Source organism: Diabrotica virgifera, chromosome 1, assembly GCF_917563875.1.
Source record: "Diabrotica virgifera virgifera chromosome 1, PGI_DIABVI_V3a".
In the NCBI taxonomy this organism is placed as follows: domain Eukaryota; kingdom Metazoa; phylum Arthropoda; class Insecta; order Coleoptera; family Chrysomelidae; genus Diabrotica; species Diabrotica virgifera.
Window position 1 is genome coordinate 257,844,254 of NC_065443.1, and position 17,174 is coordinate 257,861,427.

Sequence of the window (17,174 nt, forward strand, 5' to 3'; positions counted from 1 at the left end):
CGGCATTTTGGCGAAAAAATTATTCGTTACTCAATTTAAACTATATGTCAAAAATAAAACGCAACAACACACTGCGAATCAAAACACGAAATGAACTTTAGCTTTTATAAACAAATATTATAATCTAAATTTCTGTACCTGCTTATTCCCCTACAAAGAGCAAACAGGTTTTTACAACCTATGTCAACTAGCAACAATTAGCCTAATGAGCCGCTTACTCAAAACGTTTCTAAAAGTGATACACGGCAGAATATATAAAAAATGTGAAGAACAGATATCATGGACGCAGTTTGGATTCCACGATGCCTTAGTCACCCGAGAGGCTCTATTCGCTGTCCAAGTGCTTATGCAAAGATGCAGGGATGTTGACTGTGACGTGTATATTTGTTTTATCGATTACAAAAAGGCGTTTGATAGAGTAAAACGTGATAAACTCATAAACATCTTGAAAGAAGCGGGAGTAGATGATAGAGACTTGAGAATCATATATAATTTGTATTACAACCAAACTGCCAATATTAAAGTGGATGACCAATTGACAGAAGCAGTCTCCATAGATAGAGGAGTGAGGCAAGGATGCATCCTGTCCCCTGTGCTGTTTAATATATACTCTGAATGTATCTTCGAGCAAGCGCTGGGAGAACTACAGGAAGGCGTATTAGTCAACGGAGTGCGTCTGAACAACATTAGATATGCCGACGACGCTGTAGTTTTTGCAGACAGTCTAGATGGTTTGCAAAGAATAATGTCACGCATATCAGATATAAGTAGAGAATACGGACTTGATCTCAATACGAAAAAAACAAAGTACATGGTAGTCAGTAAGCGCGAAATATTAAATACACAGCTTTTGGTTAACCAACAATTAATAGACAGTGTCGATAGCTACACATACCTTGGTACCAACATAAACAGTCAGTGGGACCACTCAAGTGAAATAAAACAACGCATAGGAAAAGCGAGATCAGCGTTCATAATGATGAAGTCTCTTTTCAGAAGCCACGATTTACCTCTTGCTACCAGAATCTCTATCATCAGATGCTATGAATTTTCTACGTTATTATACGGGGTAGAGGCCTGGACACTTTCCGAGGCTTCTTTAAGAAAACTTGAGGCATTCGAGATGTGGTGTTACAGGCGTATTTTGAGAATTTCGTGGGTGGATCGTGTGACTAATGTTGAGGTTCTACGTAGAATAGACAAGAAATGCGAGATTATTAACACAATCAAAGAGCGCAAACTAGAATATCTTGGCCATGTTATGAGGAATGAACAGAGATATGGCTTGTTGCAACTCATTCCTCAAGGCAAGGTATTTTAAAAGAGAGGACCAGGGAGAAGAAGAATATCTTGGCTTCAAAACCTGAGAAAGTGGTTTAATACATCGACAACCGGACTATTCAGAATAGCAGCAAGCAAAGTTAGGATAACCATGCTGATCGCCAACATCCGGAACGGATAGGCACCTTAAGAAGAAGAAGAAGATGTCAACATATTGTTGTCCTACTGACCAAGTTATATTAGGGATTAGTCGGCTTAGTCCCAAAAATAGATTATAGAATAAGAATATCACCTGATTTAAACATTTTTCTTAAGAAATGTATTTTACACAGTTATTGAATTTACGACTGATAGTTTTTTAACTGGAAGTGAAACTGAACCTTTGAGATTTAAAATATCGAATTAATGCAACTTTTCTGAATTTATCAAGAAACAAGCTGAAAATGCGAGCATTATCATAACGAAAACTTTGTTTATATACGTATTTAAATTCATAATATGGAAAATTGCTATTACGAAAAGTTGTTTAGAATTAAAAATTATGTTTTAATGTGCAAATATATCATTCTAATTTAAATGTTGTGAACTACACTGCGGATCATAGAAAACGGGCACCCAAAAAATGGGTCATTTTTCATGTCTCGTATCTCGTAAACTAATTAGATATGGTCTTTATCAGTACAGGGTGTTTCTAAATGCGAGAACCAGTGCGACAAACTTTAAGGGGTAATTCTGCATTAAAAAATAATGGCAGTTTGCTCTACAATCGTATGCCCGCAAATGCGGGTCTAGGACATTTCGGCGTGGCCATTTCGGCGTGGCCGTTTGGGCGTAGAGCCGTTTCGGCGTAGGCCGTTTCGGCGTCGGCCATTTCGGCGTCAGAGATTTTATTTTAGTTGACTAAATACCTACATTGGAGTCTATTAGTAAGACATTATTTTGAAAAAAATCTTTTAATATAGTTATTTAAATAGATACATTGGAGTCCATTGATCACAAAATTTTAATATTAATGGTAGATTTGTATATGTCAATTTTATACTTATGTGTGTGTGCTTGTTATTTAGCTCATAGTTAATGTAATATCTGTAATTGGCTTCTAGCTGTAGATATTATATATAAATAAATGAATAAACAAGATTTTGGAAAAATGAATATTTTATTTTAGTTATTATTTACATGTTATAATTAGATATGTGCTAGTCCAATTAAAAATCCTGAAACATTTATATTTACATACAAAACATTTATATTTAACCTACAAAACTTATTCACGAAATATTAATTAAAATAAAGTATTTACATGTTATAATTAGATATGTGCTAGTCCAATTAAAAATTCTGAAACATTTATACTTACATACAAGACATTTATATTTAACCTACAAAACTTATTCACGAAATATTAATTAAAATAAAGTACCTACTTACATATTATAATTATGTGCTAGTCCTCTTAAAAATTCTAAAACATCCCCGTTTGCATCAAAATTTCCCACAAGCCGTGAAATGCGATCATCTGCGTCTCTGTATTTTCTTAATTTCAATGGTGGGAGATTACCTGCCACAAGTTGCTCGAAATAGACATCTCGACCTTTCTGCACCTGACGCAGGCCATCTATAAATTTCCATATGGTTGGATGATCTGCTCCCAATTCCATCTTGAGTCTTCTATGGGCGGCCTCAGCGTGATTATTTGTCCGGTCTTCTCCATCCAGAGTTCTCTGGTAGAGGTTCCACATCCTTTGGGGAAATAAACTTGGTCTTCTGCCATTTCCTCTTCTGTTCATACGTCCAATATAGTAGTCTTCAAACCAGTCTACAAGTGGTTGGTGTTCAGCAGGTAGAGCTTCCGCTAGAACGGCAAAAGCATCATCTAAATGTTCGATAGGAACAAATGCTAATGCTGTCAACATTCTGCAATTTAAAGCGAATTGTGGATCAGCATTATACTCTCTCGTATATCCCATAGCAGCCACTTGTTTCTTCATATTTTGTGCCAAATGGAAAAAACATCCATTGATGTCGACGCCTGGAAAACAATCTTCCATTGCCTTAAATGCCGCCTGTTCGAAATCGCAATGGATTGCTCTGGGTTGCAAATTTGGTACAATTTGTCTGATCAATTCAAACATACGGGTATATGTGGATCTTGTTTTATTCGGCAGCATGGCATAAAATATTGGATGGACTCCATTATATTTTGTGGCCATAACTGTGTATACTTGTAAAAATAGAGATGGTGCTATAGCAAATGTACCGTCACCATACCACACATCTGAGGTCTGTAGATGTTGCAGCCACGATTCTCTCCCGAAAATCAAAATTCTTTGCAATCCTTCTCCATCATCTGCTAATAAAAAATTTTCTTCTACACCATCTTGTAACGTGTAAACACGATAAGACTCGGGAATTACTAACTCTTCAACAGTTGTCGGATTTGATGGGGCTGCATGAACTTCGTTACGTTTTCGTCTGATGAATTTTCTCATCGCGCCAGTGTTTGGGAGCCGACCATGACAAGCTTGACTTGTATTTCTCAGGCACTCATTGATTACCACTATTGTCCCTTCGTTTGTTTCTGTAGCACGCTTTTTCATTTTTGTAACAACTTGTGCTACTTCCACGTCCATCGCCGAGGAGTCGTGAGTGTGAACATTTACTTTCTTGATGACTTCACCATCTCTTGTATGTATTCTTGCTTTGCACGTTTGTTTCCTCTCACACCTCCAAAATTTTAGGGATTCATCGCTTTTACTAACAGCGTCAAAAACATACATGAAACCATCAGTGGTAAATTTCTCTCTTCCTCTGGTCGATAAAATTTTTCGTTCCATAGCTTAAAAATTCTTCGTCTGTATATCGTATAAATACTACTATGAAATATTATAAGACACTACATAAACTCTTAAACTGATCTCTGTTTATATAGCTGTACCCTCAATAATCCAACCAATCAAATCAATAATAGGTAGGTACCTACTTAAAATTTCCCTTAAGATTAAAAATCAACAAATTACTTGCATCTCTCGTTAATGACATTATAATGTAATTTTTGAAATCAACAACTAATTTAGTTTTCGAATATTTAAAATCAACAAATAACTTGCATCTCTCGTTAATGACATTATAATGTAATTTTTGAAATCAACAACTAATTGATACATGATAATGTCATTTGGAATTAACAGGTAATTTAGTTTTCGAGGAAATGTTAATAACATTATTATGTGATTTATAGAATTTTGTATTTAAATTTTCGAAGAAACTGCAATAAATATAGGGATAACTATTATTATACTAACTAATGGTAAATATTTTAAAAGCAGATTCCTTTCAAGAAAATATTGTATAATTTAATTTTTTTTAAAAATATACATTCTGCAAATATTTTTGCTTAAAAAAGATATTTTAACAATATTAAAATTCTCCGTCTATATACCATATAATGTATGTCTAATTAAAGTTGAAAAATGTCAGTTATCATCTAATTAGCTCTGGGACAATTAAGAGAACAGCAATTATTATTAATATGCATTAATAAAAAATCCAATATAGGTATTTGCAGAATAAAATATAACAAAATGTTTATAAAAGAAATATATTTAGTTTATTTTTCTACTTGACCATTAATGTTAAAATTGTGTGACCAATGAACTCCAATGTATTTAAATAACTATATTAAAAGATTTTTTTCCAAAAAATTGCCTGACCAATAAACCTCAATGTAGGTATTTAGTCAACTAAAATAAAATTTCTGACGCCGAAATGGCCGACGCCGAAACGGCCTACGCCGAAACGGCCTACGCCGAAACGGCTCTACGCCCAAACGGCCACGCCGAAATGGCCACGCCGAAACGGCGACGCCGAAACGTCCCATTCCGCCGCAAATGCTTCGATGCCGAGATATGGGATGTTGAATTTTTTCTTACAAACTGACGATTTATTTATTGCTTAAAAATTGGTTGAGATATGCAAATAAAATTTGGTGGGTTTCATGACGTAGTTATTGCACATTTTTTGACATACAATTAAAAAATTTATATTCACCATTGGCGTGCATACGTGAATATAAAATTTTTAATTGCATGCCAAAAAATGCGCAATAACTATTTCTTAAAATCCACCAAATTTCATTTGCATATCTCAACCGGTTTTAATGCAATAAATAAATAGTCGGTTTGTAAGAAAAAATTCAACATCCTGTATCTCAGAGGCGAAGAACTTGCGGACATATGTTTATAAAGCAAATGGTCATTATTTTTTCATGCAGAATTACCCCTTAAAGTTTGTCGTACTTATTTAGAAACACCCTGTACTGATGAAGAACATGGCTTGTTGTTAAAGTACCTAACTTTTGTATTATCCAATATAAGCGAATGTATCAATAAACATAATGTTAAAAGAACCTGAGGCTATAGTTGTATTTTAATTTCAGTATTTTATAAATGCTAGAATATGCCACAGGGTGTTGCAAACTTTGAGGAAAAAACACAGTTTGATTCGTACACCCGGTATACAATCAAAATTTACGTGTTCAGCAACAATATTATTACAGCGATATTGTTAAAGAATAAAGCTATAAGATATTGAAAATTACTTAAATCGGACGACAGGTTTAGGAGACACCTGACATCAAACATGACCCATTTTTTGGGGTGCCCATTTTCTATGACGCGTAGTGTAGGTATAAAGATACTTTACTCGAAATTCATATTTTTTATATACTTCGTATAAAATTAATAAAATTTAATTCGTGATAGTTGCATCATAAATCTTAGACCAAGAAGAGCTTTTTATGAAGAATAACTTTTCTTCGTCAAATTAAAAATACAAGATTTATAAATGAAAATGATGTTGGTATCCATAATTTGAGAAAATTCGTCAAATATTATAATTTTTTATTCCAAACAACATTTTAAGAACAATTTTCAAATATTGTGAAATACATATAATAATACATAAAGATACTTTTTACTGATGAACTGTAGTAGTACTTATGGATTTATCATTAAAGGGGAGGCCGTATGTTTACTCGTACAAACCTTTTGAAAGTTATCATTATTGCTTTCAAAATATACTCAAATTGTATTTTTATACATTTATTACACATATTATTTTATATAATAATTAAATTCACTATAAAATGTCATTTATATTTTATTAATAGCTAAATAATTTAAAATTAAGTTTGACATTCACGAAGTGTCAAACTCAAATGTAAATAAAACATTTGCTTTGCTTAACAAATTCAGATTAAAAAAGTAGCCTACTTCCTAATCAAAGATTTCAGCTGACGTTTAGTGCGTGGTAGGAAATAACCGGATTGTGACGTCACATTTTAGATTTTGAGGTCGATTATCTCGAAGACGGTTAGAAATATCGAAATGCCGTTTTCAGATTTGGATTCAGAAGACAAAACTACATAAGAATCCATCGATACATCTGCTCTAAGTATTGCAGGAGCGGCAACGCAATAACACACAGACTTTTGCAAATTTATAAACGAAAAGTTTTCGTTGAAAATGCAAAATGTTTAAAATGTTTGAAAAAATGCAACATTTTCTAATTTATCAAAAAAAAAATGCAAAAATATGCAAAAAATGCAGATTGCATTTAATATGGTCCTTGGTGATGAGCGTGCTAATAACCGGCAAAATAGCGTAAAAGATGGAAAACGTATTAAGTTGTGAGATAAAAAGCAATGAAACTAGTCGAGCTGGGGAATTTAGCGATATTAACATATAAATTCACATTATATTGATTGTTTCCCACCTTTACACGTATCAGAGGAGTATGTCAAATAAAACTGTCACTGTGACATTGGTACTTGCCAAACTCGTCCGATACGTCTAAAGGTGGGAAACAATCAATATAATGTAAATTTTTAGGTTAATATCGCTAAATTTCCCAGCTCGACTAGTTTCATTTCTTTTATCTCACAACTTAATACGTTTTCCATCTTTCGTGCTATTTTCCGGTTATTAGCCCGCTCATCACTGTATATATTTGTGTATATTTTCAGTAGTAATTGCACAAGAGCTCTAAAATTATCGAATTTTGGGACACTTTGACAGTTTTAATTTCACGACCGGAAGGAGAGTGAAATAATTTTAGAGATCGAGTGCAATTTGTTGCTATTATTGTATGAATAAAACTGTTCAAAACCAAAATTTTATTGTAATTTATTTATGTAAGTACAAATTAGTACAATTAAACACACAGTTGTTGGCACAAAAATGAATAAAACGCATAAATTAGAAAGAATAATTATTTTAATTTTACAAGTTAGTAATGTGTCATATGAATTTATAATTTTAATTGGAAATAAGGCACAAAATTGGCTTTTTCCCAACTAAAATAGTAGGTATATAGAGAAATAACAAAGGACTATTTGTAAAATTAAATTAATAATTCTTCTTATTTTTGTGTTTATAAACGCGACGGTAGACTGCATACTATAGTAACACCGAAAAAACTACTTCTACTTCAGTCAGTTTGATCATTTCAATTGCTACGAGAGGGAGAAGATATTATGTCTAATTATTTTCAAATAACCTTTTGATTTTTTTTATATTTTACAATTTAGATTAATCTGATGTAAAGATTCCCTTTTGAGTTAAATTTTCCCCTTTTCCTTTTGATTTTAAAATTCCCACAAAAGGGGAATTTTTCCCCGGTTGGCAACACTGTAAGTTAGTTCCAGGTTTCAGTACTAAAAACAAAACAAATCCAATAAGTACAGTTAAATGCAAATCGAGTGGTGGAAAACTCACAGACAGCGTTGCCGTTTCGGTACAATTGTACTGAATTCAGTACACTTTCAGTAAATTCAGTACGTCAGTACTACCTTTTGCAAAAAACTCTAATTTCAGTACAAAATATGATTTTTGTAAATTAGCTTTGTTATGTTAAGATTATATAGAAATAGAAAGAAATATATTTTGCACATAGCGCAAAAAAGCAACACCCATTGAAGGAGTTTCAGGAATTTGTAAATGCTGAACCTCACAAATTGTTAAGGACTTCCCAAACAAGATGGCTCTCATTATACGCTGTAGTAAATAGAATATTAGAACAATGGAACGCTCTTGTATTGTATTTTCAGAGCGAATCATTGCTTGAAAATGAAAATTTGACGTCTACAAAATGTATGGTTTGTTGTACAAAACACAATTTGACATCCAATTTTATCCACAGATCACCCAAAGTGTTCTGTGATTTTACCGTGACCTTGAAGAAGTTGGTCAATTTCTTCATCAATTTTATTGTTGGTGTAGAGCGGGTATATTACTGTTTATTTTTTTTTTAATATTGTACTTAATTTTTGTTAGACACCTTGACTATTTTATTCATTACAATGTAATAAATGATTTAAAAAAACTAAAATTTATTTTTAATTTGAAATTCCCGCCTTTCAGTACATTTTTGATAAATGCAGTACATTTTACCAAGAAAGTTCAGTACGTTAACAAAATAGGTCGCGGCAACACTGCTCACAGAATAGATAGTACAGTGGAACTTGCTTATAGCGTCATTAAAGGGTCCAGTAAAAAAAATGACGCTATATCAGAGTGACGCTATACAAGACGTAGAAAAAATGGGATTTTAACGAGGCAAAATTTTATTACAGCATTATTGCTGCATTTAGGATAAAAAAAATAAGAAATAAAACCTATTATGTATATAAAACTTACATTTTATGAAAAAGTTCTCTAATGCTGAAAAAAGTAAATTATATTCTTCTGGACAACCCTTTCCGAAAAATAAAGTTTGCAAACCGGAAAACCATTGCACTTTATCCTTCACAAAATAAAAAAAATGACAACCGTCTTTAAAATTTTATGACGCTATAGACGAGGGTTACCTTATTTTTAGCCGATAAAACCGGGTTTTTAATAATGTTATTGAATAGGTTTTGGCCGGACCTATTAAAAATTGACGTTACAACCGAGATGACGTAACTACCGAGGCCGTAATATCCAAGTTCCACTGTATTTTGATTGACAATGGCGTACAAAAAAATTTCACATAATATTGATCAGTGGCGGATCCAGAAATGTTGTTTGGGGGGGGGTCATGGGTCTTGAGGGTGATTTAATTACCTTTCTCTGGGGCAAGGTCACTTAGTCTTACCAACCATAGTGTTCAGATTAGAATCAGATTAGAAAAAATAAAAATAAGAATACTTAAAAAAATGATTAATTGAAGGCAAAAATAATTTTATAGATCTAATAATTTACTCCATTACACAAACATGAAATGCTCAGTAAATTTTTTTATATTTTTAATGAAAGTAATTAATATAATACAACATTTTTAAAAATGAGGTCCATTCTTCTGTAATAACTTGCAACTTTAACTTCGAAAGAGCATGATTAAAAGTTACATTTGGTCAGTTCTCTTATACGGTGTCGAAGCATGGACATTAAAAATATCCAGCATTAATCGTTTGGAGGCCTTTGAAATGTGAATGAACAGACGTACACTAAAAATACCATGGACGGCTATGCTGGCAAATGTGGCAGTCCTTAATGCTATTCGCGAGATGCTTGATAATATCAAATGTAGAAATATGGCCTATTTTGGACACGTCGTAAGTCGTAAGGGGAGACCGATATAATATTCGTCAACTTATTGTAATGGGTAAAATCGAAGGACGCAGATGAATTGGTAGAAAACGGGCCTCTTGTTTGAAGAATATGAGGGAGTGGACAGGCATAAAGAAAGCAGAGCAACTATTTAGAATAGCTCGAGACAGAGACAGTTTTGCCACGTTAATCGCCAACATCAAGGGGACTTGATAGGGCACGTTAAGAAGGAGAATTAATATATAGAATAAACGATCTTGTGAATTTACGTATTGTTACATAAATTCTATTTTAGAAACGAGAAATAGACCAGGAAGGATCTGTTTTTAGGTGGACGTGAGAGATGGCATTCGGATTTATGCGGATAAAGTTAGGTATAACTTCGTTAATAATAATTGACTTATGCTCCTTCTTAAATATGCCCGGAACAATAATAAAAAAAAATAAATTATTTAAAAATTTCAAAAAATTTAGTTTTTTTTTCTATTTTCTTTGCTTATAACTTTAAACGATTCATTTTGGAACAAAGTCGTATAGGAATAAAACAAAGATAATTAAATTTTATATCAGATACGATTGGTTAAAAATGTCTTAATTTATCACCCTTGCTGCAAAATTACTTACTAGATTTTGCATAATAATTTTGCAATCTAAACTTTTTAAAATATTGCCCAACAAAAACTAGAACATACAGAGATTTGTCAATTTTTTTACATATAAAGAAGCACTACACCTATCTAATGCACTTTACAGAATTGAAATCGGTTTATTTAAGCAGCCTCAGCAATGTTTCAAAGTTATAAACAATTTTTTGGCTTATAAACAAATTAGTGCTGTGGCCAGGAGGGGGTGATACGGGCTCCTTTATTTAGATGGACTTACCCAAGTTTTTTTTATGTATTTTGACCCGTAGAACACGAATTTTTTGGGTAACAGTTGATCCGGATGTTGATAACATTGTTATAAACAAAGAACTTGAGGAATTACATGACATCGACTTTTCGCAAAATAAAACATTTTTTTTGTAGTTCTTGGGTAATTCTAAGCAAAAAATATTCTTACAAGTTTTTTCGTAGGATGCATAGTTTTCGAGATAAACGCGGTGGAACTTTCAAAAAATCGAAAAATTGCAATTTTTGAACGCGAATAACTTTTGATTAAAATATAAAATAGCAATTCTGCTGACAGCATTTGAAAGTTAGACGGCCGGTTGTTCGAACGCTAATCAACAATGATCATTATCAAATATTTAATTACTGTCACCAAAACTGTCAATGTCAACTTTGTTTGGGTTGCTGAAAACATAATTAATTACAATTATGAGATTTATTATTAATTACGTTAATAATTATTGTTATATTAATTGATTATAGACTCCACAGACTTTTTAACAACCCAAACAAAGTTGACATTGACAGTAATTAATTATTTGATAATGATCATTTTTGATTAGCGTTCGAACAACCGGCCCTAAGTCAAATTATACCGTTTATATTATTTGCATTGATAAAAATTAATTTTTTTATTATTAAACAAAGCTATTTGTCTATAATCCAAAAAATTGTTTATAATTTTAAAACATTGCTGAGGCCCCTTAAAAAATCCGATTTTAATTCTGTAAAGTGTATTGGATAGGTAGAGTACATCTTTATATGTAAAAAAATTAGACAACTTCTAAATGGTCCACTTTTTGTTCAGAAAGTTTAAAAAAATTTGAACTCTTTTAAAAACATTTAGATGGCAAATTTATTATGCAAAATCTATTAGGTCGATTTTAATGAAATTTGGTAGGCCGTTTAAGTAAGTTATACGAATTTTCTAAGCGAATTACTAAGGTTCTAAGTGCCGCCAAAGTGGTTAAGAAACATTGAATAACAAAAGGCGTATTTTGCCTCCTTATTTTCTTCTTCTTCTTCTTCTTCTTAACTCAGGCGAGACTCGTTAGTCTCTGGCACTTGGTCATAAGACCTTTGTACCAAACCCTGTTCTTCTCCTTAAACTTTAATAAGTCCTGTGGCCTCAACGAAGGCCAACAGTTTTCTTATTGGTAGTTTTAAGATCTCTTCTGGTTCAAACCTCATTTGACCAGTGAAGTTCTGCCTTACATCACCTAGCACACTGCAATAGCATAGTATGTGTATGGCAGTTTCTTCTTCCATTTCGCACTTTCTGCACCATGGTTCATTCACCTTACCTAGTTTGTATAGGTGATTTCTTAAACGACAATGTCCAGTCACCATTTCAGTGACCGTTTTGATCTCTCGTTTATTGAGGTTCATCAAACTGTTCGAGAGTTTTTTATCAATATTCTTGATTATTTTTTTAGTCTGGATTTGCCCTTGAGTGGTGCTCCATTTATTTTGATGATTCTTTATCAGCCATTTCTGAACCTCGTTTTTCATAGCATCTTTAGTGATGCCACAGAAAGGTTCTGGGCCTTCAAAAGTTTTTCTCGAGCCTTGTTTCGCTAACATATCTGCTCGTTCGTTCCCATGCACCCCTTCATGACCCGGCACCCATATTAAAGACACTTTGTTGTCTTTTGCCAGGTTATTGAGGAGATCTTTGCAGTTTCTCACCAGTTTTGATTTGGTGAGAGGGTTCTTTACAGCCAGAATAGCCGATTGGCTATCTGTGTAAATGTTGATTCTCTTAGCTTTAGGGTCCTCATCAATTATTTCATCAATGCAGGCCACCAAAGCAAAAACTTCAGCCTGGAACACCGTTGTATGTTGACCTAGGCTGTAAGATTTATTATAGTTACATGTTTGCCCAAAGACTCCTGATCCAGTACCATGGGCAGTTTTAGATCCATCAGTGAACCATATTAAGTCTCCATTAATGTTTGGGACTTTTTGTTCTCTAGATGGTATAATTGTGTTAATCTTCTCAGTGAAGATTAGTTCTGGTGTCATCATATCTAAGTTCATCATAAATATGTATTCCTCAAGTATAGTCCCAGTAATGTTTGTGTGGCTATTCAATACATAATTTGGCCTCCAAGTATTGTTTGCTTTGAGCCTCAGGATGGTCATAAAGGCTACCGCCGAAATATACAATTCCAGCGGAGGGAGACCTGTGATAGCCTCTAATGAAGCCGTTCCTGTACTATTCAAGGCTCCTGTTATATTTAGAAGCGCTTGTCTTTGTAGGGTGGTGAGAGTGGTCACACAAGATTGCAAAGCCGTCTTTCTCCACCAGAGTACTGACCCATAAGTAACTGTCGGTCGTATCACTGATGTGTACAACCAACATATCACCTTTGGTTTCAATCCCCAGGTTTTACCTACAACTCGTCTGCAGTTCCAGAAGAGTAGCTTAGCCCTATTGGTTATATTGGTAATATGAGTATTCCAATTGAGTTTCGAATCCAGGGTTACCCCTAGATACTTAACCCCATTGGTTCTTTCCAGTACCTCTCCAAATAATTTCAGCTCACTCAGTCCAGTAAGCTTCCTCTTATTTGTAAAGGCTACCAGTTTAGTTTTAGAAGGGTTCACGGAGAGGTTCTCTTTCAGACACCAGTTCTCTATGTAGTGAAGGGCATATCGCATCTGATACGCAACAATGCTGGGAAATTTTCCCCTAGTTACTATCACGATATCATCTGCGAAACCCTGGACCCAGATTCCTTGGGCGCTTAGCCCATGAATCAGATCATCGACAACTATGTTCCATAATGACGGTGACAATACACCGCCTTGAGGGCATCCCTTAGTTGCCCTCAGATTTATGGTATCTTCATGCGTATCTGTGGATATTATTCTGCTCTGAAGCATCTGAATAATCCACTTGCATGTTGTGTTGTTGATTTTCTTCCTCACAAGTGCGCTTTGTATAGACTCGATTGAGGTATTATCAAATGCACCTTCTATATCTAAAAATGCAGCAAGGGCGACTTCTTTCTGATGCAGACTCCTTTCGAGTTCCGACACTAGATTGTGCAGGGCGGCTTCACCTGATTTCCCTGCCTGATACGCCCATTGCCGTTGGTGCAGTGGATTTTCATTTAAATTGTTTTTCTTGATGTGTTCGTTCAAGATTTTTTCCATGGTTTTTAACATGAATGAGGTCAGACTTATAGGCCTGTAGGATTTTGCTAAGGTGTAATCTGTTTTTCCTGGTTTGGGAATAAACGCCACCCTTGCCCTTCTCCAAGCTTTGGGAATGTATCCCAGAGCATGGCTAGCTCTAAATATTGTGATCAGGGGCCATGATTATTTCCAGACCCTCCTGGAGAAGCCTAGGAAATATACCATCCGGTCCCGCAGTTTTATAAGGTTCAAAAGTTTCAATAGCCCATCTGACCTTGTGAGAACCAAAGATCTCGTCAGAGGTCAGCCAGTCCCTTTTGGTTGGGCTATTGTTTGCTTGATGATTGTTATTAGCAGTCAATTGCGTCGACCCTGGAAAGTGAACACTTAAAAGATGCTCTACAGCCTCCTTCTCTGTGTCCGTATACTTCCCATTGGGCAATTTCATTGACTTGGGTTTGTTAATGTTATCTCTTTTGAGGATTCTGTTAACCCTGGCGCTTTCAGGTACACTTTAAATGTTTTCACAGAATTCTCTCCAGGATCTTTCCTTAGCGGATTGGATTTTCTTATTATAGGTTTTCAGTTTAGCCTTATATGCTTCCCAATCACCTGATTTCTTCGCCCTATTGAAGAGCCGTCTTGTTTCTCTTTTGAGATCAGACAGCTCCTTATTCCACCAAGTTACTTGCCTGGGAGGGTGACCTCCTTATTTTGTATTTATTGCTATATTGCAGAAAAGGTAATACCTTAAGACATTTTTCACTAGTCGTATATCATACAAAATTCAATTAGATATCTTTATGTTATTTCTTTACGACTTTGTTCCAAAACGAATCGTTTTAAAGTTATAAGCAAAGAAAGCAGAAAAAAATCGATGCTTTTCGAAATTTTTTAATATTGTAATTTTTTTATTAATGTTCCGGGCATATTTGAGAAGGAGCATAAGTCAATTATTGTTACTGAAGGTGTCACCTAACTTTATCTGCAAAAATCCGAACGCCACCTTTCACATCCAAAAATAGACGTTTTTTTACAGATTAGTCCTGGTCTAAAACAGGATCGACTTGAGAAGTAGTTATCAGTAGTGGGATAGTTACTACTAGGAGTTAGACAAGGAGACAATATTTCACCAAAATTGTTCACGGCAGCTCTAGAGTCAATATTTAAGAATACTCAATGGCAAGTTATGGACATCAATCATATCATATATCATGCATCTCCAAGTGGAGCAAAGGGCACCTTGCGGTGTTTCAAGTAGCATGAGGAATGATGGTGAGGTTGCTAGTCCCACGCATCATCTGTTGAGTTCCGTCCAATTTTGTTTACTAGTTTTCTCCATTCTCTTCTGTTTTTTGCTATCTTTTTTGCATCGTTCCATGTTAAATTATTTTCTTTGAGTTCTTTCTCTATTGTTCTTTTCCACGTATAAGATGGTCTACCCATTCTTCTTTTGCCTTGAGCATTGTAATGTAGAGCTTGTCTAGCAATATTTGTTGCTGGTTTTCTTAAGGTGTGTCCTATCCACTTCCATTTCCGTTTTTTTATTGTATGTTCTATCCTTTCTTCATTTGTTATTCTCCACAATTCGTCATTAGTAATTTTGTTTGGCCAAAATATTCTCAGTATAATACGTAGGCACCTGTTAATGAAGGATTGTATTTTCTGAAAGAATTTTTTATGGTGTTTCCATGTTTCTGCTCCATATAACAGGACAGACTTTACATTAGTTTCAAATAATCGTAACTTTGTTCTTCTGCTGATGTTTGTCGAGGCCCATATCTTGCGCAAAGAGTTGAAAGCGTTTTGTGCGAAGCTTATTCTTTGTGTTATGTCCTTTTATGTGCCTCCTGTTGTGTTTAGCAGACTGCCCAAATAACAGAAATCTTTTACTTCTTCTATTTGTTTCCCTTCCAAATATATATTGTTTCCGTTCGTTTCCCCATTTGATAGTATTTTCGTTTTTTTCGGATTTATTTTTAAGCCGGTTGTTTTTGCTATGTTGTTCAATCTGGTGATTTTGTTTTGCATGTGTTGTCTGTTTGATGTTATGAGACATATGTCGTCAGCGAACTCTAGATCCTATAGTTTTGTAAATGGTGACCATTGTATACCTGTTTTTTTATCTTCAGTTTGTTTCATTATCCAATCTATGACTATTATAAACAATGTCGGTGACAAGACACAGCCCTGTCTTACTCCTTTTTTGATGCTTATTTGTTGGGATAGTTCCCCTTCATGTTCAACTCTGGCAAAACATTCGTCATAGAAAAGCCTTATTACTCTTATATATTTGTCTGGTATTCCATAGAGTTTTAATATCTTCCACATCATATTACGTCTTCCACATCATATTACGATGGACATCAATATAGATGGAAAAAGATTGAATCAGATGGAGGAATCATCTGCTGAGGTTTGCAGATGATGCTGTATTAATCGCAGACAGCTTACAATATTTGGTTTCTATGATACATTCGCTACTATGACACAAACACTACTTGATAGTGTCGTTGAGAGTTGTAGGGAGGCAGGTCTGGATCTGAACATACGGAAAACCAATATACTCGTAATAAGTAAACAGCAGTATATAAAACCGTCTATATATGTAAACAATACCAAACTTGAGCAAGTTGATAAAATCGTGTACCTTGGACAGCAACTAAATTGTAACGCAGAAAGTCACTGCGAAATTAGATCTAGGATAGAGCAGGCTAGAGCCGCTTTTAGAAGGATGTCCAACGCAGGGGCGTAACAGAGGGCCCCGCAGCGTGAAGCTTGCAGGGGGCCCCAATCGCTTAAGGGCCCCATCTTGTCATCTGATATTATGTAAAAATCTGTTATTGATATATTATTTTTACGTTGTCTGTTTAAATTTAAAAACGTAAAAATTTCTAACTAGACGTATTTGCCAAGTGAATCATCTCATAATATCTAGAAACTTAATCCCTTCCGGCCTACCGAAATTTTATAGCAGCGACAATAAACTATATAATACTTTGTACGTGACTATTGAAAGATATTAGAATTGCAATTTGACGAATTTAAGAACAATATTTTTAAATCTAAAAATGGGTTTTCTTTCTCTCTGTTCTTTACCTACTTTAGTATTTCGATACAATATTATCTCCAGTAATTTCATATTGGTTGTTTGCATTGAATGTTATTTATGTTTGTGTTGTTTTACGGTTATAGTTCCATCAGTTTGGTACGCATTTATTTAACAATTATTAACGACTTTTCTTGTGTAGGTAATCATTGGACAATC